Source organism: Bos indicus, chromosome 21 (genome assembly GCF_029378745.1).
Source record: "Bos indicus isolate NIAB-ARS_2022 breed Sahiwal x Tharparkar chromosome 21, NIAB-ARS_B.indTharparkar_mat_pri_1.0, whole genome shotgun sequence".
Classification (NCBI taxonomy): domain Eukaryota; kingdom Metazoa; phylum Chordata; class Mammalia; order Artiodactyla; family Bovidae; genus Bos; species Bos indicus.
Genome location: NC_091780.1, coordinates 31,051,676 through 31,075,478, shown reverse-complemented (window position 1 = coordinate 31,075,478; position 23,803 = coordinate 31,051,676). Strand labels below are relative to the sequence as shown.

General features: G+C 47.3%; 1 pseudogene; it reads left to right on the top strand.

Moving 5' to 3' along the window:
• Positions 1 to 23,158, top strand: part of LOC109575190 (POU domain, class 5, transcription factor 1 pseudogene) — a 47,972-nt pseudogene extending 24,814 nt beyond the window's left edge.
• The last annotated feature ends 645 nt before the right edge of the window (positions 23,159 to 23,803 follow it).

Sequence of the window (23,803 nt, the reverse complement as noted above, 5' to 3'; positions counted from 1 at the left end):
TGCCTCTGCATATACTCCTGCCTTAGCCAACCCCTCCTCCACACTTCAGCCAGAGTGATCAGCCCAACGTGTAAATGTGGCCACCTGACACCCCTTCTTCAATTTCTCTGATCCTCACAGCCCACAGGATAAACTCCAAATTTCACCCCAGGGCTATTCAGGGTTCTCCACCTCCATCTCCTCTCTAGTTCAGTCCAGTTCAGTCTCTCAGTCATGTCTGACTCTTTGCGACCCCTTGGACTACAGCATGCCAGTCTTCCCTGTCCATCACCAACTCCTGGAGCTTACTCAAACTCATGTCCATTAAGTTGGTGATGCCATCCAACCATCTCATCCTCTTTCGTCCCCTTCTCTTCCCACCTTTAATCTTTCCCAGCATCAGGGTCTTTTCCAATGAGTCAGTTCTTTGCATCAGATGGCCAAAGTATTGGAGTCTCAGCTTCAGCATCAGTCCTTCCAATGAATATTCAGGACTGACTTCCTTTAGGATAGACTGATTGTATCTCCTTGCAGTCCAAGGGACTCTCAAGAGTCTTCACCAACACCAAAGTTCAAAAGCATCAATTCTTTGGCACTCAGCCTTCTTTATAGTCCAACTCTCACATCCATACATGCTGCTGCTGCTGCTGCTGCTAAGTCGCTTCAGTCGTGTCCCACTCTGTGCGACCCCATAGATGGCAGCCCACCAGGCTTCCCCGTCCCTGGGATTCTCCAGGCAAGAACACTGGAGTGGGTTGCCATTTCCTTCTCCAATGCATGAAAGTAAAAAGTTAAAGTGAAGTCGCTCAGTCATGTCCGACTTTAGCGACCCCATGGACTGCAGCCTACCAGGCTCCTCCGTCCATGGGATCCATACATGACTACTGGAAAAACCATAGCTTTGACTAGATGGACCTTTGTTGGCAAAGTAATGTCTCTGCTTTTTAATAGGCTGTCTAGATTGGTCATAACTTTTCTTTCAAGGAGCAATTTTAATTTCATGGCTACAGTCACCATCTGCTGAGATTTTATTTACCGCTCTCCAGATCCTCCCCTGCGAGGAACGCCTCCAAGCCTTTGTGTCCTGTCTGCCTGGAACTCCCTTTCCCTGTCCAACTGGGAAACTCCCAGCCTTCAGGGGCTCAGCTCTGTGAACCTTCCACAGCCCATTTGCATGGAAGCCCGATGCTCTCCTCTGGGTTCCCTATCACCGTGCAGCCTTGTATATGTGTCCCTACCCCAGCCTCAACTGTGAGCCATCTCAAGGACAGGGGCCCTGCCTCCTACTTGAGCAGCCTAAACACCTGGTACTGGGCCTGGCCCAGACTTGAATCCCGACTTCCTGGGAACCTGCATTAGCTGCCCACAGCCAGGCTGCCCAGTGACTCTGGGAAGAAGAGAGTATTAGCACCTTGGAGGGGGCCTCAGGTCTGCACCCTATAGGTAGATCACACTGCCTTGTTGTCTGCCACATCCCATTGCCCAGTACAGGGCCTGACCATAGCTATTGTTCAGTCACTAAGTCACGTCCTGCTCTTTGCAACCCCATGGACTGCAGCACGCCCGGCTCCTCTGTCCTTCACTACCTCCCAGAGTCTGTTCAAATTCATGTCCATTGAGTCACTGATGCTATCTAATCATCTCAGCCTCTGCCACCCCCTTCTCCTTTTGCCTTCAATCTTTCCCAGCATCAGGATCTTTTCCAATGAGTCAGCTCTTCACATCTGGTAGCCAAAGTATTAAACTTCAGCTTCAGCAACAATCCTTCCAGTGACTTAGGGTTGATCTTCTTTAGGATTGACTGGTTTGATCTCCTTGCTGTCCAAGGGACTCTCAAGAGTCTTCTCCAGCACCATAATTTGAAAGCATCAATTCTTCGGCGCTCAGTCTTCTTTATGCACCAGCTCTTACATCCATACATGACCATTGGAAAAACCATGACTCTGACTGTACAGACCATCGTCAGCAAAGTGATGTATGTTTTTTAATACACTGTCTAGGTTTGTCATGGGCTTTCCAGGTGGCTCAGTGGTAAAGAATCCATCTGCCAATGCAGGAGCCACAGGAGATGTGAGTTTGATCCCTGGGTCAGGAAGATCCTTGGGAGGAAGCAATGGCAACCCACTTTAGTATTCTTGCCTAGAGAATCCCATGGACAGAAGAGCCTGGCAGTCTACAGTCCATAGACTGTAAAGAGTTGGACATGACTGAGCATGCACACACATCTAGGTTTGTCATAGCTTTCTTTCCAAGGAGCAAGTGTCTTTTAATTTCATGGCTGCAGTCACCATCTGCAGTGATTTTGGAGCTCAGGGAAAGAAAATCTGTCACTGCTTCCACTTTTTCCCCTTCTATTTGCCATGAAGTGATGTGAGCAGATGCCATGATCTTAGTGTTTTTTTATGTTGAATTTCAAGTCAGCTTTTTCACTCTCCTCTTTCACCTTCATCAAGAGGCTCTTTAGTCCCTCTTCACTTTCTGCCATTAGAGTGGTATCATCTATGTATCTGAGGTTATTGCTATTTCTCCTGACAATCTTGATTCCAGCTTGTGATTCATCCAGCCTGGCATTTTGCATGATGTACTCTGCATAGAAGTTAAAAAAGCAAGGTGACAATATACAGCCTTGTTGTACTCCTTTCCTAATTTTGAACTAGTCCATTGTTTCGTGTCCAGTTCTAATTGTTGCTTCTTGACCTGCATATAGGTTTCCCATGGTAAAGTGGCCTGATACGCCCATCTCTTTAAGAATTTTCCAGTTGGTTGTGATCCAAAACATTCAAAGGCTTTAGCATAGTCAATGAGGCAGAGGTAGATTTTTTTTCTGGAATTCTCTTGCTTTTTCCATGATCTGATGAATGTTGGCAATTTGATCTGGGGTTCCTCTGCCTCTTTGAAACCCAGCTTGTGCATCTGGAAATTCTCAGTTCATGTACTGCTGAATCACTTGTACTGCTCAATAACCACTTGTCAAAGGGACAGAGGTTTACAGGCATGAATGAAACAAACCCTCATGCCTGGAAAGACCCAGGGGTCATTTGGCCTGACCTGTACCACCCACATGTGTCCCAAACAAAGAAGCTGAAGTCCCCCATGGAGCAGAGGCTTGCTCAAGGAGAAGTAGTGGCCTCTCCCCACCAAAAGACTAAAACCCAGATATCCTTTCCTTCAAATGCAAGATGGTTTCCTCTCCAAACTCTATAAAGGAGAAGGCTTCAGGAGCAGGTGGGGTCTGCTACTAACGCTGCCCACCATGTCTGAGCACATGCTGCGTGCCAGCTTGGTGCTGGGTGTCTTCATATATCTACTCACATAATCCCACGTGAGCCCAGAGGGAGGCACTTTTGTTACCATTTTACAGCTGAGGAACTGGAGACTCAGACAACCGAAGCTGGTGAGAGAGAGCTAAAGAGAGAATTTGAATCCCGATTTATCTGCCCCGACGATTGATATTCTCAGAAACCACGTCCTGCACCAGGATGGTTTGGAAAGGAGTGCCTGAGGGGTGGAGTTGGCTGAGCAGTGTGTCCTGTGTGAGGCAAAAAGGCCCAGCAGGGTGATGGCCCCTCGAGGACATGGCCCCTGGCCCCTGACCCCTGGCCCTTGGGGGCAGAGTTGGGAGGAGGTAACACTTAGAACCCAGGAGACAAGGCCTCCCTTTCTGAAATACTAACTGCACAGGTGCAGGCCTTTCTTCACTCTGGCCTCTGATGGTCTTAAAACTGGAGCGGATTTTTAGGGGGTTATCCTAAAGGACTTCATTTGGGTGCAGAAAAGATAGATTCTAAAGGAGAAGTCAGGTCATGGCCTGAGCTGACACCCCAAAACCATGACATTTGAGACCTTTGTCAGGGGCTATGGGGGCTCTTCTTCTATGCGCTTTGCTTCCATCCAATTCCTTCTTAACAAGCTAAACAGGCCCACTTCTGGCCCCAAACTAGCAATGGTTGTTGGCTGTCAACTAGCCCAGATATCTTACTCTGGCATTCACGGTGCTCTTTGGCCCCATCCTTGACTATCTGTCCTACCTCATCTCTCTCCCCAGTCTCTTAAACAAGCTCTTTGCAAAATTACACTGCTTACTATGCCTCTAAACCTTCCTGCTGCCTTCCTATCTCTGAGCCTTTGTCCACACTATTCCCTCTGCCTGGAATGCCCTCCATTCCCATCTTCTCCTGTGGAAATCTTACCCTCTTTTCAAAGTCCAGTTTTATTGGCACCACCTCCTTTCATGGATTTTTCCTTCAGCTCTCAAACCTGTTGTTGTTATTGTTTAGTTGCTCGGTTTATCCGACTCTTTATGACCCCATGGAGCCTGTCAGGCTCCTCTGTCCATGGGATTTTCCAGGCAAGAATGCTGGAGTGGGTTGCCATTTCCTTCTCCAGGGGATCTTGAAGGGCTATTTTTCTCTGACTTTCTTAGGACCCTTAACTCACTGCCTCAAGTGTAGATTATCTCTGTGTGTGGCCTTCTCTTTCTGGACAGTGTATGTGCAAGGGTCTTATCCATCTGCCTACCCTCGAGGGCCATGCACACAGCAAGTGCTCGATGAATGCATACTGGCCAAATAAAGGCATGAATGGTCTTCTAAAATCAGTCAGAAGTATTTCTGGTCCAGGGGTATTTGCATCTTAATAGAGATCACCACTTACCCTAAATTAGAGAAATTATCCAAAACCTAGAATTAAGACAAAAATGTGCCCTTTAAAAATCCTCCTAGATCTAGAAACAGAGAAGGCAATGGCACCCCACTCCAATACTCTTGCCTGGAAAATCCCATGGATGGAGGAGCCTGGTAGGCTGCAGTCCATGGGGTCACTAAGAGTCAGACACGACTGAGCGACTTCCCTTTCACTTTTCACTTTCATGCATTGGAGAAGGAAATGGCAACCCACTCCAGTGTTCTTGCCTGGAGAATCCCAGGGACGGGGGAGCCTGGTGGGCTGCCGTCTCTGGGGTCACACAGAATCGGACACGACTGAAGCAACTTAGCAACAGCAGCAGCAGGTCTAGAAAGATGGTACTGATGAACCCATTTGCAAAGCAGCGATGGAGACACAGACACAGAGAACAGATTTATGGATGTGGGGGTGAGGGGGAGGGGGTAGGAAGGAGAGGGTGGGGTGAATGGAGAGGTTAGTATGGAAACATACACACTACCACATGTAAAGTAGACAGCCAGTGGGGATTTGCTGTATGACTCAGGGGACTCAAACTGGGCTCTGTGACAACCTACAGGGGTGGGATGGGGTGGGAGGTGGGAGGTAGGAGGGAAGCTCAAGAGGGAGGGGACATATATAGACCTATGGCCGATGCATGTTGATATAGGACAGAAACCAACACAATATTGTAATTGTCCTTCAATTAAAAAAAAATAAGGGAAAAAAGCATTTTTTAAGGATTGCCTAAGGGTTACTGACTCTAGGGATGTAACCTCATTTGAATTACTATTTATCATTAGTCAGGGCCCAGATTTTATAAACACTGATGTTAACTATAGAAAATTGATAAGCTACAAAGGATTTCCAGACATTCAGAAAAAAAAAAAAAACAGCCCTACAGGCTATGGTTTGACTGTCCTGTGGGACATGAAGCAGTTTTGTATCTAATTTAGCCACCTTATTGCAGCTTTCTTTCTTTCAGTAACTATATATACCCCCGTGTCTAGTGCCTTCCTTTGAACCAGCTTTGCCATTCTGCTGGGTTCAATTCTTCCCCCATTGCCCTCATTCATGAATTCAACAAATCTTTGACATATGTCCATTACATGTTTGTATGAAAGCTCTGTGTTATAGATTTTTGTTATAAGTTTTGTGTACATTGACTCAACCTTGGGGGCATATTAGAATGATCTGTGGGGGCAATTAAAACTTTTAGATACCCAGGCTGCACCTCTGTATTCCAATTCAGAAAGTCTTGGGTGAGGTGCTCATGTCTATCTATTCTTTTGACACTCTAAGGGACTTCTAATTAATATTCAGAGTTGAGGACCTCTCTGCCAAAGGGTGTTGACCAGATGGTCAACACCGAAATCAGATTGATTACATTCTTTGCAGCCAAAGATAGAGAACCTCTATACAGTCAGCAAAAACAAGACCGGGAGCAGACTGTGGCTCAGATCATGAACTCCTTATTGCCAAATTCAGACTTAAATTGAAGAAACTAGGGAAAACCACTAGACCATTCAGGTATGCTGCTGCTGCTGCTAAGTCACTTCAGTCGTGTCCGACTCTGTGACCCCATAGATGGCAGCCCACCGGGCTTCCCCATCCCCGGGATTCTCCAGGCAAGAACACTGGAGTGGGTTGCCATTTCCTTCTCCAATGCTTGAAAGTGAAAAGTGAAAGTGAAGTTGCTCAGTCATGTCTGACTCTAGCAACCCCATGGACTACAGCCTACCAGGCTCCTCCATCCATAGGATTTTCTAGGCAAAAGTACTGGAGTGGGGTGCCATTGCCTTCTCCCATTCAGGTATGACCTAAATCAAATCCCTTATGACTATACAGTAGAAGTGAGAAATAGATTTAAGGGACTAGATCTGATAGAGTGCCTGATGAACTATGGATGGAGGTTCATGACATTGTACAGGAAACAGGGAGCAAGACCATCCCCAAGAAAAAGAAATGCAAAAAAGCAAAATGGCTGTCTGAGGAGGCCTTACAAATAGCTGTGAAAAGAAGAGAAGCGAAAAGCAAAGGAGAAAAGGAAAGATATAAGCATCTGAAAGCAGAGTTCCAAAGAATAGCAAGGAGAGACAAGAAAGCCTTCCTCAGCGATCAATGCAAAGAAATAGAGGAAAACAACAGAATGGGAAAGACTAGAGATCTCGTCAAGAAAATTAGAGATACCAAGGGATCATTTCATGCAAAGATGGGCTCAATAAAGGACAGAAATTGTGTGGACAGAAGCAGAAGATATTAAGAAGAGGTGGCAAGAATACACAGAAGAACTGTACAAAAAAGATCTTCACAACCCAGATAATCATGAAGGTGTGATCACTCACACTCACCTAGAGCCGGACATCCTGGAATGTGAAGTCAGGTGGGCCTTAGGAAGCATCACTACAAACAAAGCTAGTGGAGGTGATGGAATTCCAGTTGAGCTATTTCAAATCCTGAAAGATGATGCTGTGAAAGTGCTGCACTCAATATGTCAGCAAATTTGGAAAACTCAGCAGTGGCCACAGGACTGGAAAAGGTCAGTTTTCATTCCAATCCCAAAGAAAGGCAATGCCAAAGAATGCTCAAACTACCACACAATTGCACTCATCTCACACACTAGTAAAGTAATGCTCAAAATTCTCCAAGCCAGGCTTCAGCAATATGTGAACTGTGAACTTCCAGAAGTTCAAGCTGGTTTTAGAAGAGGCAGAGGAACCAGAGATCAAATTGCCAACATCTGCTGGATCATCAAAAAAGCAAGAAAGTTCCAGAAACACACCTATTTCTGCTTTATTGACTATGCCAAAACCTTTGACTATGTGAATCACAATAAACTGTGGAAAATTCTGAAAGAGATGGGAATACCAGACCACCTGACCTGCCTCTTGAGAAATCTGTATGCAGGTCAGGAAGCAACAGAACTGGACATGGAACAACAGGGTGGTTCCAAATAGGAAAAGGAGTAAGTCAAGGCTGTATATTGTCACCCTGCTTATTTAACATATATGCAGAGTACATTATGAGAACCGCTGGGCTGGAGGAAGCACAAACTGGAATCAAGATTGCTGGGAGAAATATCAATAACCTCAGATATGCAGATAACACTACCCTTATGGCAAAAAGTGAAGAAGAACTAAAGAGCCTCTTGATGAAGGTGAAAGAGGAGAGTGAAAAAGTTGGCTTAAAGCTCAACATTCAGAAAACGAGGATCATGGCATCTGGTCTTATCTCTTCATGGCAAATAGATGGGGAAACAGTGGAAACAGTGGCTGACTTTATTTTTCTGGGCTCCAAAATCACTGTGGATGGGATTGCAGCCATGAAATTTAAAGACACTTGCTCCTTGGAAGGAAAGTTATGACCAATCTAGACAGCCTATTAAAAAGCAGAGACATTACTTTGCCAACAAAGTTTCATCTAGTCAAGGCTATGGTTTTTCCAGTAGTCATGTATGGATGGAGAGTTGGACTATATAGAAAGCTGAGCACCAAAGAATTGATGCTTTTGAACTGTGGTGTTGGAGAAGACTCTTGAGAGTCCCTTGGACAGCAAGGAGATCCAACCAGTCCATCCTAAAGGAGACCAATCCCAGATGTTCATTGGAGGGACTGATGTTGAAGCTTATACTCCAATACTTTGGCCATCTGATGAGGAGAGCTGACTCATTTGAAAAGACCCTGATGCTGGGAAAGATTGAGAGGAGGAGAAGGGGACAACAGAGGATGAGATGGCTGGATGACATCACCGACTCGATGGATGTGAGTTTGAGTGAACTCCGGGAGTTGGTGATGGACAGGGAGGCCTGGCGTGCTGCAGTTCGTGGTGTCGCAAAGAGTCGGATGTGACTGAGTGACTGAACTGAACTGAACTACCAAAGGGAGACAGGCTTTAAATTAAAGCACTTAACCACAAGCCTGGCACATAGTAAGTGCTTATTAAAGTTAGCTATTATTTCTGGTAGCCTTAACAATCGAATTTTAGACACTGTGAGTGAAGGTTTGCCATAGGGCCACCATCGGTGTTCCTGAAGTCATACTACCTCCGACCTCTTAGATTATGATGTGCAGCCAGGTTTATCACTGTGTTTTTGTTTCTTATTGCAGCTGTAACGAATTATCACAAACTTAGTGGTTTAAAACAGCACAAATGTATTCTCTTACAGTTCTGAAGTTCAGACGTCTAGAATGAGCCTTGTTCAGTTGCTAAGTCTTGAGTCCAAGTGTTTGCGACCCCATGGACTGCAGCACATCAGGCTTACTTGTCCTTCACCGTCTCCCAGAGTTTGTTCAAACACATGTCCATAGAGTAGGAGATGCCATCTCATCCTCTATCACCCCCTTCTCCTCCTGCCCTTAATCCTTCCCAGCATCAGGGTCTTTTCCAGTGAGTCAGCTTTTTGCATCTGGTCAAAGTATTGGAGCTTCAGCATCAGACCTTCCAATGAATATTCAGGATTGGTTTCCTTTAGGATTAACTGGTTTGATCTCCTTGCAGTCCAAGGGACTCTCAAGAGTTTTTTGCAGCACCACAATTCAAAACCATCAATTCTTTGGCAGTCAGCCTTCTTTATGGTCCAACTCTCACATCCATACACGACTACTGGAAAATCTAAAGCTTGGACTATACGGATCTTTGTCGGCAAAGTGATGTCTTTGCTTTTAAATACATTGTCTAGGTTTGTCATAGCTTTCCTTCCAAGAAGCAAGCATCTTTTAATTCCATGGCTAAAATCACCAGGGCCATTTCTTCCTGCAGACCAGGGGAGAATACATTCCTTGTCTCTTCCCATTCCGGTGGCTTCCAGCACTACTTTGCTCAAGGCCTCATCCCTCCCATCTCTGCTTCCACGTTTATATGACCTTTTCCTTTTACCTACTCATTCTGATCTCCTTTCTCTTCCTCCTATAGGATTACATCAGGCCCATCTGAATAAACTGGATAATTTTCCCATCTTAAAATCCTTAATGTAATCACATCTTCCAATTCCTTTTGCCATAAAAGGTAACATTCACAGGTTCCAGGGATTAGGATATGGATATCTGGGGGGAACGTCATTCAATCTACTGTAGTTCCCAACCCCCTGAGCCCCTGGGACCCAAGGAATCACCACTTGCTGAGCACCAGCTGCTGTTTCCCCCAACCACCACAACCCCTATAACCATGGGGGACTGAGTCTGTTCTGTGTTGGGGGTCAGAGAAGGCAAGTGGAAGCTGTGCAAACCTCCCAAACTAGGATTTTTATACTGAAAACTATAATATATTTGGGACTCAGGAAGTCAGGAAGGAGAAGTTAAGGCAGCTCTGATGCTCAAGTTGCCTGTGGGTTGTCCACAAAGCAAATGTGACATCTCCCTGCCACACAGCCAGGTCAGGGCCACCTCTCTTCAGTACTGGACGCTCTGCTGCCTGGACTGCAGCTGCGTTTACTGTGTATTAAGCTGTTAAAACCTATCTACTGTTTTTTTTTTTTTTTAATTATCTCTATAGATAATAATAGACACAAGTTGAGATTGTTGCTGTTATGTGTCCATTAAACAATTATAATCTAAGAGCTCCGCAAAAGTCCATTAGAGAAAAGGTGGAGGAGGTTCATTTCCTTCCCTCTAGCTGGACATGGCCTAGGTTTGCAAGGGTAGGCAGGGACACTCTGCACCATGAAAAGGCATGCCCTTCACGGTCCTGTGCCAGGGTGAATGACTCGGCAAGCAGAAGACGCTGGATGTCTGGTGAGACTCCCTTGAAGAGTCAACAACATGTAGATTCGGACATAGCAGCCCTGCTCACCCAGCTGCATCCATCTCCCCCTACGCCCACCATATGTGAATTTATTTCACAGAAGCTCAGTCTTTACAAACTCTCAAAGCTTTCCCCCACATCCTCTCACTCAGTCCTCACAACAACCCTAAGACATTGGCCATGTTGGTACTACCGTCCCATTCTAGACACGAATGACTTGCCAATGTCAGTGGGTGAGTACGTGCTGCTGGATGTAGAAGCGCCACCTGTGTGACATCACTCAGTCTAAGGGGGCCCTGGGGCAGGGAATGGGGCATGCATTTCAGCAGGCAAGGTTTCCATCTTGTCACCTGCTACCAGAGGCCCAGCCTTTAGGAGGTTCCTTTTTAGGAAGCTACCCACATTCTCCACCCCTCCCTGCCCTCCTCAGCATTCTCACTTTTTCCACTTCTGATGGATCACACCTCTAAGACACTCAGCAAACACTCCCTGCTGCCCCCAACCATCATTACATCAGTTTCCACACTACAGGCCTCAGGGCAGATAAATCACAATTACTTACTCAAAGGAGTAAGGGAATTAACATGCTCTGAATGGATTTTGCCTTTAATTGAAGAAGCCAGTACATTTGCTGTGGGTCTAACTAAAGAGCCTCTTGATGAGGGTAAAAGGAGTGAAAAAGCAGACTTAAAACTCAACATTTAAAAAACTAAGATCGAGATATAAAAAAATAAAATAAAATAAATAAGTAACTAAGATCATGGCATCTGGTCTCATCATTGCAAATAGATGGGAAGAAAGTGGAAACACTGGCAAATTTTATTTTATTGGGCTCCAAAATGACTGTGGGTGGCGACTGCAGGCACAAAATTAAAAGACATTTGCTCCTTGGAAGAAAAACGATGACAAACCTAGACAGTGTATTAAAGAGCAGAGACATCATTTGGCCAAAAAATGTCTGTATAATCAAAGCTATGTTTTTCCCAGCTATGTTTTTCCTGCATATGTTTTTTTACATGCAGTTGTGAGAGTTGGACCATAAAGAAGGGTGAGCACTGAAGAATTGATGGTTTCAACTGTGGCGCTGGAGAAGATTCCTGAAAGTCCCCTGGACTTCAAGGAGATCAAAGCAGTCAATCCTAAAGGAAATCAACCCTGAATATTCACTGGAAGGACTGATGCTGAAACTGAAGCTCCAATACTTTGGCCACCTGATGCAAAGAGATGACTCATTGGAAGAGACCCTGATGCTGGGAAAGATTGACAGCAGGAGGAGAAGAGGGTGACAGAAAACAGAGGATGAGATGGTTGGATGCCATCACCGACATAAGTTTGGACATGAGTTTTCGCAAACTCCAGGAGATAGTGAAGGACAGGTAAGCCTGGAGTGCTGCAGCCCATGGGGTCACAAAGAGTCGGACACAACTGAGTGGCTGAACAATGAACAACAACTAGACTGAGGCCTGTCCCATCAGGGCAGCAGCTGGCTGGCCTTTCACGGGGCATCAGGGCCAAAAGCAGATGAAGCTCAACTGCACTGACAGGAGGAATAGGCAGCCAGGTTGGAGGACTTGGAAAACAACTTGGTCCTTTGTTTCAGCATAACTGGAAACTTCTCAAACTGGGAGGCCTGGATGCCCCCGCTTTGCTGAGCAATGCTGATTTAATGATGCTTTCTCTACCTGCACCTCATGAAGGCAGAGATTAGAGAGGCATCCCACCCACCCTTTGCTTAAAAACCTTTTGCCCTCAGGTTGGCAGTAGATCCTACCTGGAGACTTGTAGTAAGAACAGACCAAGGAATCCTGTCCAGGGGTCCCCAACCTCCAGAATCTAATACCTGATGATCTGAGGTGCTAGGGGCTCAGTCACTTCAGTTGTGTCGGATCCTTGTGAACCAATGGACTGTAGCTTGCCAGGCTCCTCTGTCCATGGGAGTCTCCAGGCAAGAATACTGGTGTGGGTTGCCATGACCTCCTCCAGGGGATCTTCCAGACCCAGGGATCAAACCTCCGTGTCCTGCATTGGGAGGTGGATTCTTTACCACTGAGCCACCAGGAAAACCCAATGGTCTGAGGTGGAACTGATGTAATAATAATAGAAATGAAGTGCACAGTAAATTTAATGTGCTTGAATTATCTCAAAACCATCCCTTCCTCCCCTGGTCCATGGAAAAACTGTCTTCCATAAAACCAGTCCTTGGTGCCAAAAAGGTTAGGAACCGCTGCAATGATTAGACAAGGGACCCACTGGAGCAGGTTGCTCACTGGACCACAGACTTGCAGATAGAATTCAGGGGGGTCTGTAGACTTAGACACACAAAAATGACACCTTTGTTTTCTCTAACCTCTAAATGTAATTCAGCATTTCACCCTATGGTGAATGCAAGCAACAAACCCCAATAATATTAGCAGCACTTGGAATTCTGTCCCCACAGAAATCACCCATATTTTCATATCATATTACAGTGGTCACAGGTATCTTAAGATACAGTTTGTGCTCTTCACTACTTCAAAATTAGGGTAGTTGTTGGATGCACTGCTAGGTCCTAGTGGATGGCTTAAAAAGAAACATGCATGACATCTCAGAATTCAAAAAATATTTTGATTTACCATATTCCAATATAATTGATTTTCATTTACAATCCTATGTATTTTATTTTAGGTATTTAAAGACATTACGCTGAGAAGGGGTCTATGGCACCAAGAAAATAAAAGCATTAAGACCTCATACGTCCAAAGTAACCACAGTGGACAGAAGTTGCAGATCACATCACCAAGGTGGAGGGGTTAGAATACAGATTCACAAGATGGGTTCTCTGGGAATCTTACTCTGAGAAGGGGTTTAGAGTTCAGAGTTCAAAAGGAAGTACCTTTGGGATCCATACCTGAGGAAGGGAGAGCGAGGAAGAGGGACTGGGCAGAGGGAGAAAATGTAGTCTCCATGGAGGTCTCGGCCTGCCCCTTGTGCAGTTCTGGGCCTGGGACGACTCTGCAGATTTGTTGGGGTGTCGGGGCCAAGCCAACTGTTGACTACTTATTAGAAACAATCATTCCTGGAAAGGGGTAAGATCTTGGGCAAGGCTGCTCTTGCAGCCAAGACATTTTCCAAAGGGAGCCTGCAGCTGAGGGCTCCCTGCCAGCAGAAGCCACCCATCCTTGAGGGGACCTGGTGATGGCTCACAATCCGCCAGGGCCTCTACCTCAGGCCCACGGCAGCTGGATCCCCACATGGAGCCCAGGACCTGTCATTTTTAAAGCTCTTCCAATGATTCTGATGCTCTACACAGTTTGGAAGTCCTTGATCCCAGAACTGGAAGGGTGGTGGCGGGGGGAGGGAGGGTTGGATTCTGAGATCCTGGCATCCAAGGGACTTGTTCAAGGCCAGGAGGCTGCTGATCTGGCCTAGTCTATTGGCAAATTTCCATTTACTAGTTGTACTACGCTGGGCCCTGGGGGTCCATCAATGAGCAAAAGAGACACAGTCTGCCCTCAGGACGCTTATAGTCCAGGGTCTCACAAACCTCTCAGTACAGGAGGCTGTATGGGGAACTGAGCTGGCACAACTTCTCTGCAGGGCAAGTTGGCAATATTATCAAAATTATAAAGGAACCTACTCAGCATATCTACTTCTAGGTATTTATCCTGCAGATAGATTTCCACATGGGTGAAGTGACAAATGTAAAGGATATTCACCAAGAAATTATTTATAGTAACAAACAAATGGAAAACCTCAGTGTTCAATAGAGGCTGGTTGAATAAATGTAGTGCACACAAAGGAATCCTATGTTGCTATTTTAAAGACAGGTAGCTCTGTATATGTATACATATGAAGAAAACCAACAACAACACTACAAGACATATTAGTAAACGAAAAATAATAATAATAAGGAAGATGCAGAACCATATATAATGTCAAATTTGGGGTGGGAAAAAAGGGGAAATATTTATGTGGATCCATGAGTTCTCAGGCTTCCCTAGTGGCACAGTGGTAAAGAGTCCGCCTGCCAGTGCAGGAGAGGTGGGTTCAACCCCTGGGTCGGGAATATCCCCTGGAGGGGAGGAGGAAATGTCAACCCACTCCAGTATTCTTGCCTGGAAAATTCCATGGACAGAGTAGCCTGGTGGGCTACAGTCCTGGGGTTGCAAAGAGTCAGACTCAACTGAGCGGCTGAGCATGTACGCCTGAGTTCTCAGTTGCCCAAGAGTTTTTCATTTTAATGAGGGAATCAGTCTGTCCAGTTAGAAAAACAAACCACCAAAGGTTTCTCAGACAGAGAGAATTTAAGTCAGGGAATTGACTAGACAAGTGATGTAAGAGCTGAGAAGCCACACAGGGGAAGGCAAGGCAGCTCAGAAACTACCAACTCAAAGAAGCCGCTGCACCTGTCCCCTGGAAGGACCAAGGGATGAGGCTGTTCCTGGGCTGGAGGAGCTGGAGTCCCAATGGGTCTGGAACCCTGGCAGATGCATCCCTCATCCACGGAAGAGACACAGCGGCTGCTGAGAATCCACACACAGCAGAGAAGGAGGGGAACAGAGGACCCTTTTTCTCCTCTGTCTGCCCTTTATTTCCTGCTGGGTGCCTGCCCTTGACTTGTGCTCCACCTGAAGACAGCCAACCCAGGATCTTAGAAACGGTAGCCTGTGAGGAACAGCGTCTTCCATTACAGAGAAGAGCAGGGTAGGCGGGATGTGGACTTGTGGGCTGGCGTAACAATGGATGAGCATAATGAAAATCAAAAGTGTTAGTCACTCAATCATGTCCAACTCTTTGTGACCCCATGGACTGTAGCCTGCCAAGCTCCTCTGTCCACGGGATTCTCCAGGCAAGAATACTGGAGTGCGTAGCCGTTCCCTTCTCCAGGGGTCAAACCCGGGTCTCCCGCATGGCAGGCGAATTCTTTACCATCTGAGCCACAGCAGTACGTGCTTATAAAATGCACATAAGAAGTAGTAACAGCATGGCCTCTAGTTGCTGGGGATTGGGAGGGAAACTTTACATTAAGTTCCCCTGGTACTTTTCAATTTTGTCCATGTGCTCGCATTGCCTTTTTGAAACAAGATGCCTGCCTGACATTCCCTGGAGGCACAGGGAATATTTTGTACATCAGAAAGGGCAAGGCTGTTAAATTTTTTCATTGAAAAACATCCAGGAAAAATAGTGCCAGCAAAATCTCCCCCCAAATCTCCTGTGATTACACCACCCACCTCCTGCCAAGAGAGCACAGCCTTTATTCTGTGGGTCTTTCTTACAAGTGTCCTCTTCCAATCCCTCCTTTCACGGCCCCATCCCTGAGAGGAAGAAGCATGGCCCTGAGCGGAGGCAGAGCGGTGGGGAGAGCGAAGAGATGTGGGGAATATCTTTGCCTCTCATCAGCAGCTGGCCGGCTGCATGATCTCACACCACAGCTGTAGCCACTTAGAAAACTGCCAGCGGAAGACCTCAGCTCACGGCTTAGAGCTGCGCCTGCCTGCCAGAGCACCGGGCTTACCACCTCCTGGCAGTGGCGGCTGCTCCAGAGTGGGGCTCTCACCCTCCCCCGGGGAACAGCACACACTGGCTGCCGCCGCCAAAGCCCCAGATGCCTACAGGGAGGATGGCACAGGTCCCTGTGCTCTTGGGCTCTGCCCTTGATGGATGTCACATTCTACATTCAATACTCCATAAAGAAGGGCAATGGAAGAAGGGAGGGGCCCCTTCTTCTCTGAAAATTTACCCTCGTTGAACTCTGTGACGGGAAAGCAGAAGCACACGAAGTGTAAGTGACTTTCCCGAGGTCACACTGCTTGAGTGTGGCAGAGACAGGATGCAACCCGATTCTGGGTGGGACGATGAGTCCAGCCCTCTCACTGAAGGACAGGAACTCCAAGGCCACCAGGGAACTCACAGAGATGTCGGCCCAGGGTCTGTGCCCTTCTCTGCTGCCTCCCTTGACCCTTTTGTTGTTTAGTCGCTCAGTTGTGTCCAACTCTTTGCAGACCCCATGGACTGTTACATGCCAGGCTTCCCTGACTTTCACTGTCTCCTGGAGTTTGCCCAAGTTCATGTCCATTGAGTTGGTGATGCCATCCAACCATCTCATCCTCTGCTGCCCTCTTCTCCTTTCTCCTTCAATCTCTTCCAGCATCAGGGTCTTTTCTAATGAGTTGGCTCTTTACATCAGATGGAACTTCAGCATCAATCCTTCTAATGAGTATTCAGGGTTTGATCTCCTTGTAGTCCAAGGGACTCTCAAAAGTCTTCTCCAGCACGACAGTAGCAATTTCTCACTAAAGCTCTCTGAATCTTAGTTTTCTTGGCTATAAGATGGGACCACTAATACACATCTAAAAGGTTTTGATGAGGATTGTTTGCCGAAGACAGTAATGCTTCAGGCACATATGTCTCAACAAATATGAGTGCCCTTCTTCCTTCTTTTTAGCTTGTCCTGAAACCTCACAGATGGCTTGAGGCTCAGACAAGAACACTGCCCTCCCTCCAGAAACCTCGGGTTTTGCCAAAATCCCTGGGCAGGCCTGGGAGCTAGGCTCTGCATCCTGCATGCTTCTGCCCTGAAACCCAGATCCAAATTTGCTTGGCTTGCCATCCTAACTCAAGGCAGCGAGTGCAAAAGTTGGGTTAACTTTCCCTGTTATTAACATTTCCAGGACTGTGTTCCCAAGTAAATTCTGAAAAATTTTCCAAAAAAAAGAAAAAGAGATGAAATGCTCTGTCATCTTGAGCCTCCGACTCCTCAAAGGCAGGGCTAAGTGGGTTCTCTGGCAGATGGACTTGCATTAGCACATCTGGGACTCTGCTCAGCTCCCCCATATCTGCCCCTCTTCCCCAACCCCCACCCCCCATCATGATGATCTAAATAAGCAACCGGATCTATTACTGAATGGAATGGCTTATACCTGTGCTTCTAAGACAAGTCTCTCTGGCGAATGTCCCAGGCCTGGCTCCTGGCCCCAGAGTTCTCCTTTCTTTTTTTTTTTTTCTTCTTAAGTATTTTTATTATTATTATCTATTTTCTGACATTTTTTAAAATATAAATTTATTTATTTTAATTGGAGGCTAATTACTTTACAATATTGTATTGGTTTTGCCATACATCAACATGAATCCGCCACGGGTATACACGTGTTCTCCAACCTGAACCCCCCTCCCACCTCCCTCCCTGTACCATCCCTCTGGGTCTCCTTTCTTTATGACGGAGCCTGCTCTCATCGTGGGCTCCACCCCCTCCAGCCTCTGAGACTGAGGTTGTCAATGGTTGGTACCAATGGAAGGAGCCCGAGGCTGCTACTTACCTGGGGGCTTAATTTCAGATCTTCCTTGCTACGGGCCTCACTGTGACCTCCCACCTGGAGTGCTACCTCTACTGCGTCAGCTCCCATAGCATCCTGCAGCTGCTCACTTGGCTAGACTTCCCTTGTTGCCTGTAACAGTTGGGCCGGCTGTCAGCTTCCCTGAGCCATCCTCATTCTCTCTTTCTCTCATCTGCTAATGTCTGCTCTGTGCAGCTCCTGGGCATGGAGATTTGGAAATGAAGGAGATACAGCCCCTGGTCCCCTAAGTCCCCAGGACTAGCAGAAGAGACAGGCATTAATGAGACAGCTACAGCCCAGGGTGGCCAGTGCTCTGTTGGAGCAATGCACGAGGAACTCTGGAAAAAAACAAAACAAATAAGGGAAGAAGCACTGAAGTTCTCTCAGAGGAGTCAAAGGTGGTGTTCCAGTTATTTCTTGCTCCAAAACAAACCACTCTAAAACTTAGTGGCACAAAAATCCATGCACAATTACAGATTATAGAGGTCAGGAATTTGGACAGGGTGCTGTGAGGCTAGCACTTCCCTGTTCTATGATAGCATATTCAAAAGCAGAGACATTACTTTGCCAACAAAGGTCCATCTAGTCAAGGCTATGGTTTTTCCTGTCGTCATGTATGGCTGTGAGAGTTGGACTGTGAAGAAGGCTGAGCGCTGAAGAATTGATGCTTTTGAACTGTGGTGTTGGAGAAGACTCTTGAGAGTCCCTTGGACTGCAAGGAGATCCAACCAGTCCATTCTGAAGGAGATCAGCCCTGGGATTTCTTTGGAAGGAATGATGCTAAAGCTGAAACTCCAGTACTTTGGCCACCTCATGCGAAGAGTTGACTCGTTGGAAAAGACTCTGATGCTGGGAGGGATTGGGGGCAGGAGGAGAAGGGGATGACAGAGGATGAGATGGCTGGATGGCATCACTGACTCGATGGACGTTAAGTGAACTCCGGGAGTTGGTGATGGACAGGGAGGCCTGGTGTGCTGCGATTCATGGGTTCGCAAAGAGTCGGACACGACTGAGCGACTGAACTGAACTGATGATACATTGGGCTTCAGCTGGGGTGACTCTGAAGGCTGGACGTGACCTGAAGATTGGGTGTCTGGGCTGGGCTGGCTGAAGAATGGGCTCAGCTGGGACTGTTGGCCAGAGCACCTACTTGCGGCTTCTCCAGCTTGGTGGTCTCAGGGAAGTTGGGTTTTTTACATGGTGTCTCCGGGATTCCAGAGTGAGTGTTCTCAGTGAACAAGGTGGAAGCTTCATAGACTTTTTGACCTAGCCTCAAAAGGAATGCAGTATTACTCCCGACTTTTCTATGGGTCAAGCAGTCATAAGATGGGTCATAGAATCCATTTCTTCATGGGAGGAGAAGCAAAAAAAAAAAAAATTGCAGCTGTGTTTCAAACTGCTACAGAAGGTCTTCTGAAAAAAAAAAAGAAGGTCTTCTGGAAGAGACACTCTTTGAGCTAAATTTTAAAGGCAGAGTAGAAATTCGCCAGACAGACAAAGTGGAGAGGGTGTCCCAGACTGAGATATCAGCATATGCAAAGGCCCAGGGACACAAGAGTGGGTTGTATTGCATGAAGTAAATCAGATTTCCTAGGGGCTCAGCAACATATCCTGCCTGTCTCTCACCAAGCGGTTATTCTCTGCTGGTCCTCCCCAGACTGCCAGGGCCCACTGTGCCCCAGAGTTCAGACACCAGCTCCCCAACTGAGGGCTCATCTCAATTAGGGATTTAAATGGCATATCTACATCCCAGTGATCCCACCTGGCTCCCCAGGCCATTGTGAGCACGCAGGGAGATGCCACCTGGAAGAGGCTGGAATACAGTCTAGCCATTCCCCACACGCATGTTCTCATCTTCAGCTCTTGATTTAGAAGCCCTTGCAGCTCAGCCAAAACTTTCTTGGTTTGGTTTCTTAAAGCACTGAAGGCTCTGTGTCTGTTGGCTTGAATCCCAGCAATTCTTTCCATAATGGTTATTCCTTTTGATTGTGGGCATAAAAACTCAGACTAGATTAAACAGAAAGGGGAAAATATTGGTTCTTGTAACTAAAATGTTCTAGAAGTGAACTGTGGAGTTTAAACAGTATCAGCATTCTCTCTCTTCCTCTAAGCTTCTTAACTGTACGTTTTCTGTATTGACCATTTTCAGGCAGCATCTCCACAAAAGTAATGACCATTGGCTTGAAAGCTCTAGGCTTAATAAATTCTGAGAGCCAGAAAACCCAGCCAAAAGAGGGTTCCTCTTCCCTGGGGCCCCTTCCTTCCCAAAGAGGGTTCTGATTGGCCCAGCTCTGATCACATGCCCTGTCCCAGAACCAATCACTGGAGCCAAGAACATGTCATCTTCTGACTAGCTATGACTGAATCAAGCTAAGTAGGGGTTAAGGGTTACCCCTGCAGTAACCACATAGAATCACTTCATTTCAAAAAATAAGGTTTCTTTAACTAGAATGGAAAAGGAAAATGTGAAGGGCAGGCAAAATTTAGCTGCGATGGTCCCAGGGCCACTAGAACAGTTGCCCAGTTTGTGCACTGTGCAAGGGAGGATGGGGTGCCTTCTGTATTTGCCCAGAGAGCATTTCTTTCTCTAATTCACACAAAAGTGGACATGTGGACTACTGCCAGGCTTTGCAAAGTCGATCACACACTCTGCATTTCCCAGTGTTTCAATACTGCCTGGAAAATCCCTCCTTCTTCTTCATGTCCTTGTTCAAATGCCTTCTCCCCCCTGAACTGACTGTGATGAATCATGAGTTTTCCATTTGTGCTAAGCTGCTTCAGTCATGTCCAACTCTTTGCAACCCCATGGACTGTAACCCATCAGGCTCCTTTGTCCATGGGATTCCATAGGCAAGAATACTGGAGTGGGTTGCATTTCCTACTCCAGGGGATCTTCCCAACCTGAATTCCCCACAGGCTCTCAGAATTATGGCTTCTGCCTCAGTTCAGGGTCATACAGTTGAACAGTTTTTTCCTCACCTGTATCTCCTCACCTGGCCAAAGACGGGCTCCAGGAAAACAGGGAGTGGGTGTGAGCTCCCCTCTCTGGCAGGCAGGAGGGCTGCAAAGGTGGGATCTGTTCAGTGGATGGGAAGAGACCAGAACAATCCTCCTTGCTGCCTAGTCTCTCTCCTAGCTGTGGCTGCAGCAGCCAATTACAGGGGAATGCAAGTCTGGCACTTTGGTTATAAAATGACTGTTGGCCTAATCCGTACATCTTCCATCTCCCCTCTCCTAGCCCCTGGAAACCTTGCCCAAAGGAAGGGGCCTTGAATGGTGCGTCCAAAGGGCCACCACCCAAAGCAGGGGCTCCAGAAATCTAGCACCTTTCTCCAGGAGGCCTCTGAGGAAGAAAAGGTGGCTGGGCTCCATCGGGGCCTCACTGAGGACTGCCAGGCCACTGCTCCAGGGTTCAGCTCTAGCTCCTGATTAAAACCAGATCCAGGAGCTTGGAACCTTTGGTGAAACTAGATACCTATCGATGGAGGCAAAGGAAATATACTGTGGGAGGGAGGGAATCTGGCCAGCAGCCCAGCAGCCCCGGGCTGGGCAGCAGGTTGAGCTTTCCTTCGGAAAGGTCCCCAGGAGCCCTTGCTATGTGAGGTGATGACAGCTCTAAGAAACTGGAGACAAGAGGAACACACCCACTGCTCTGTCACTTGCTTACCGCTTCTTCTCTTTGTCTGCTTTTCTTCTTCAGACAGAAGGCCTGGGCTCAAACCCACTACCAACATTTGGGGTAGAGTTCTTTAACCTCTCTGAGGTTAAATAAACCCACTACCATCCATTTGGGGTAGAGTTATTTAACCTCTCTGAGATTAAATAAACCCACTACCATCCATTTGGGGTAGAGTTATTTAACCTCTCTGAGCCTCAGTTTTATCATCTGTAAAATGGGGATGAAAATTGTACCAACTTGATTAGTTTATTGTAGGATTAAAAGTGATACTGCTTGAAAAGTGCTTAGCACAGAACTTGGGACAACGTGTGTCCTGTCAGTCGCTCAGTCGTGTCCGACTCTTTGTGACCCCATGGACTGTAGCCCACCAGGCTCCTCTGTCCATGGGATTCGCCAGGCAAGAACACTGGAGTAGGTTGCCATTTCCTTCTCCACGGGATCTTCCAGACTCAGGATTGAACCCGAGTCTCAAGTCTCCTGCATTGGCGGGAGGATCCTTTACCACTAGGACCACCTGGGATGCCTTGGGACAGAGTAAACCCTTATTAAATGCCAATTATTGTTATACTGTCTTTTTTTTTTCCCCTATGAGAAGCCATTTGGTATCATTAAACTACAAAACACTATTTTGTAGTCCCTTGAAGAGCTCTCATTTTCCTAGGCCCTGGGCTTGGGGCACATTCCTCCCCCACAGCGGGACACCTGGCTTCTGACTTTGCCTTCTCACCCCGGCACATGGTGGCAGGCGACAGGCTGAGAAGGCTGAAGCCAGGCTAGGAACCTGGATGAGCTTCCAGGGGCTTCCTTGGGTGGGAGATGGGGCTGGGGGTTGGGCCTGGTGCTCAGGTGTTGGGGCTTACCCTGTGCTCTTGCCCTATGACCTCTGTGGAGGAACCGCCTGTGCCCCTCAGGTTAGAGTGGAGCGGGTGCCCCAAGGTAGCCCAGAGACCCCTCAGCCTGAGGGCGAGACAGAAGCTGAGATGGAGAGCAACCCCAGCTCTGAGGGAGCCTCTCCGGAACCCTGCGCCACCCCCGCTGGCGCCGTGAAGCTGCACAAGAAGCTGGAGCTGAACCCCAAGGAATCCCAGGACATCAAAGCTCTTCAGAAAAACCCCGAACAATCTGCCAAGCTCGTAAAGCAGAAGAGGATCACCCTGGAATCTACTCAGGCTGCTGTGGGGCTCACCCTAGGGGTTCTCTTTGGGAAGGTGTTCAGCTAAATTACAATCTGCTGTTTTGAGGTTTTGAGGCTCAGTTTCAAGGACATGTATAAGCTGTGGCCCCTGCTACAGAGGTGGGTAGAGGAAACTGACAAGAATGAGAAGCTGCAGGAGATACGCAAGGCAAACCCCCCCATGCAGGCTTGGAAGAGAAAGCAAGCGAGTATGGAGAGCTGAGTGAGAGGCAACCTGGACAGCAACAGGCAGAACAGAGGCTTCCTGCACTGCCCAAAGCCCACCCTGCAGCAGCCTAGTGGCCCAGCATTTGGGGCTTGAGAAGGATGTGGTTCTGCAACCATCGCCAGAAGGGCTATCAAGCAATGGCTGCTCATTCCCAAGGAGAGGATTTTGAGGTTGCTGCAAAATCCTTGAGGTCTCTTTTCTCAGGGAGACCAATACCTTTTCCTGTGGTGCGGGGCCCCATTTTGGTACCCCAGGCTATGGGGGCCCTCACTTCACTAGTCTGTACTCCTTGGTCCCATTCCCTGAAGGTGAGGCCTTTCCCCCAGGAGTCTGCCACTGCTCTGGGCTCTCCTGTGCATTCAAACTGCAAAGCCTGCCCTTCCTAGGAATGGGGGGCAGAGGAACAGGAGAGCTAGGGAGAGAACCCTGTGGGTTTGTACTGGGGGGTGGGGGATTAAGTTCTTCATTCACTAAGAGAGGAACTGGGAACACAAAGGGCTTGGGGGCAGGGAGTTTGGGGGAACTGGTTGAAGGGAAGGTGAAGTTCAGTGATGCTCTTGATTTTAATCCCCACATCAGTCATCACTACGTTCTTCCATAAAGAAGTCTGGGACCTAAAAAAATGAACATGATCTCTGGTGATAACAGTAAGGGAAACATCTCGTGTCACCAGTGATAGAAAAAGCACTGGCTCTGGGGTCAGACAGCCCAGGATTGTAATCCCAGCTCTGCCATTTACAAACTGGGTAACTCACTCCAAGGACTTAACCTTTCTAAACCTCAGTGCTCCCACCTATAAAATGGGACACTGGTATTACCTGACTTGCCTACGTCCCAGGATTGCTGTGCATGTCACAAAGGATACATGTGTGAAGTGGTACTGGACACTGGACACAGCCATACACCTTGGTCATTGTTATCTCTGCTTCCGATATTGTGGCTTTTTGCTGTCTTCTTTTCTCTTCTTTGGTCCTTCTCTTCCTTTCCCCAAAGTCTTGAGTCAAAAAACTTCATGGGATCATAGTGTTAGG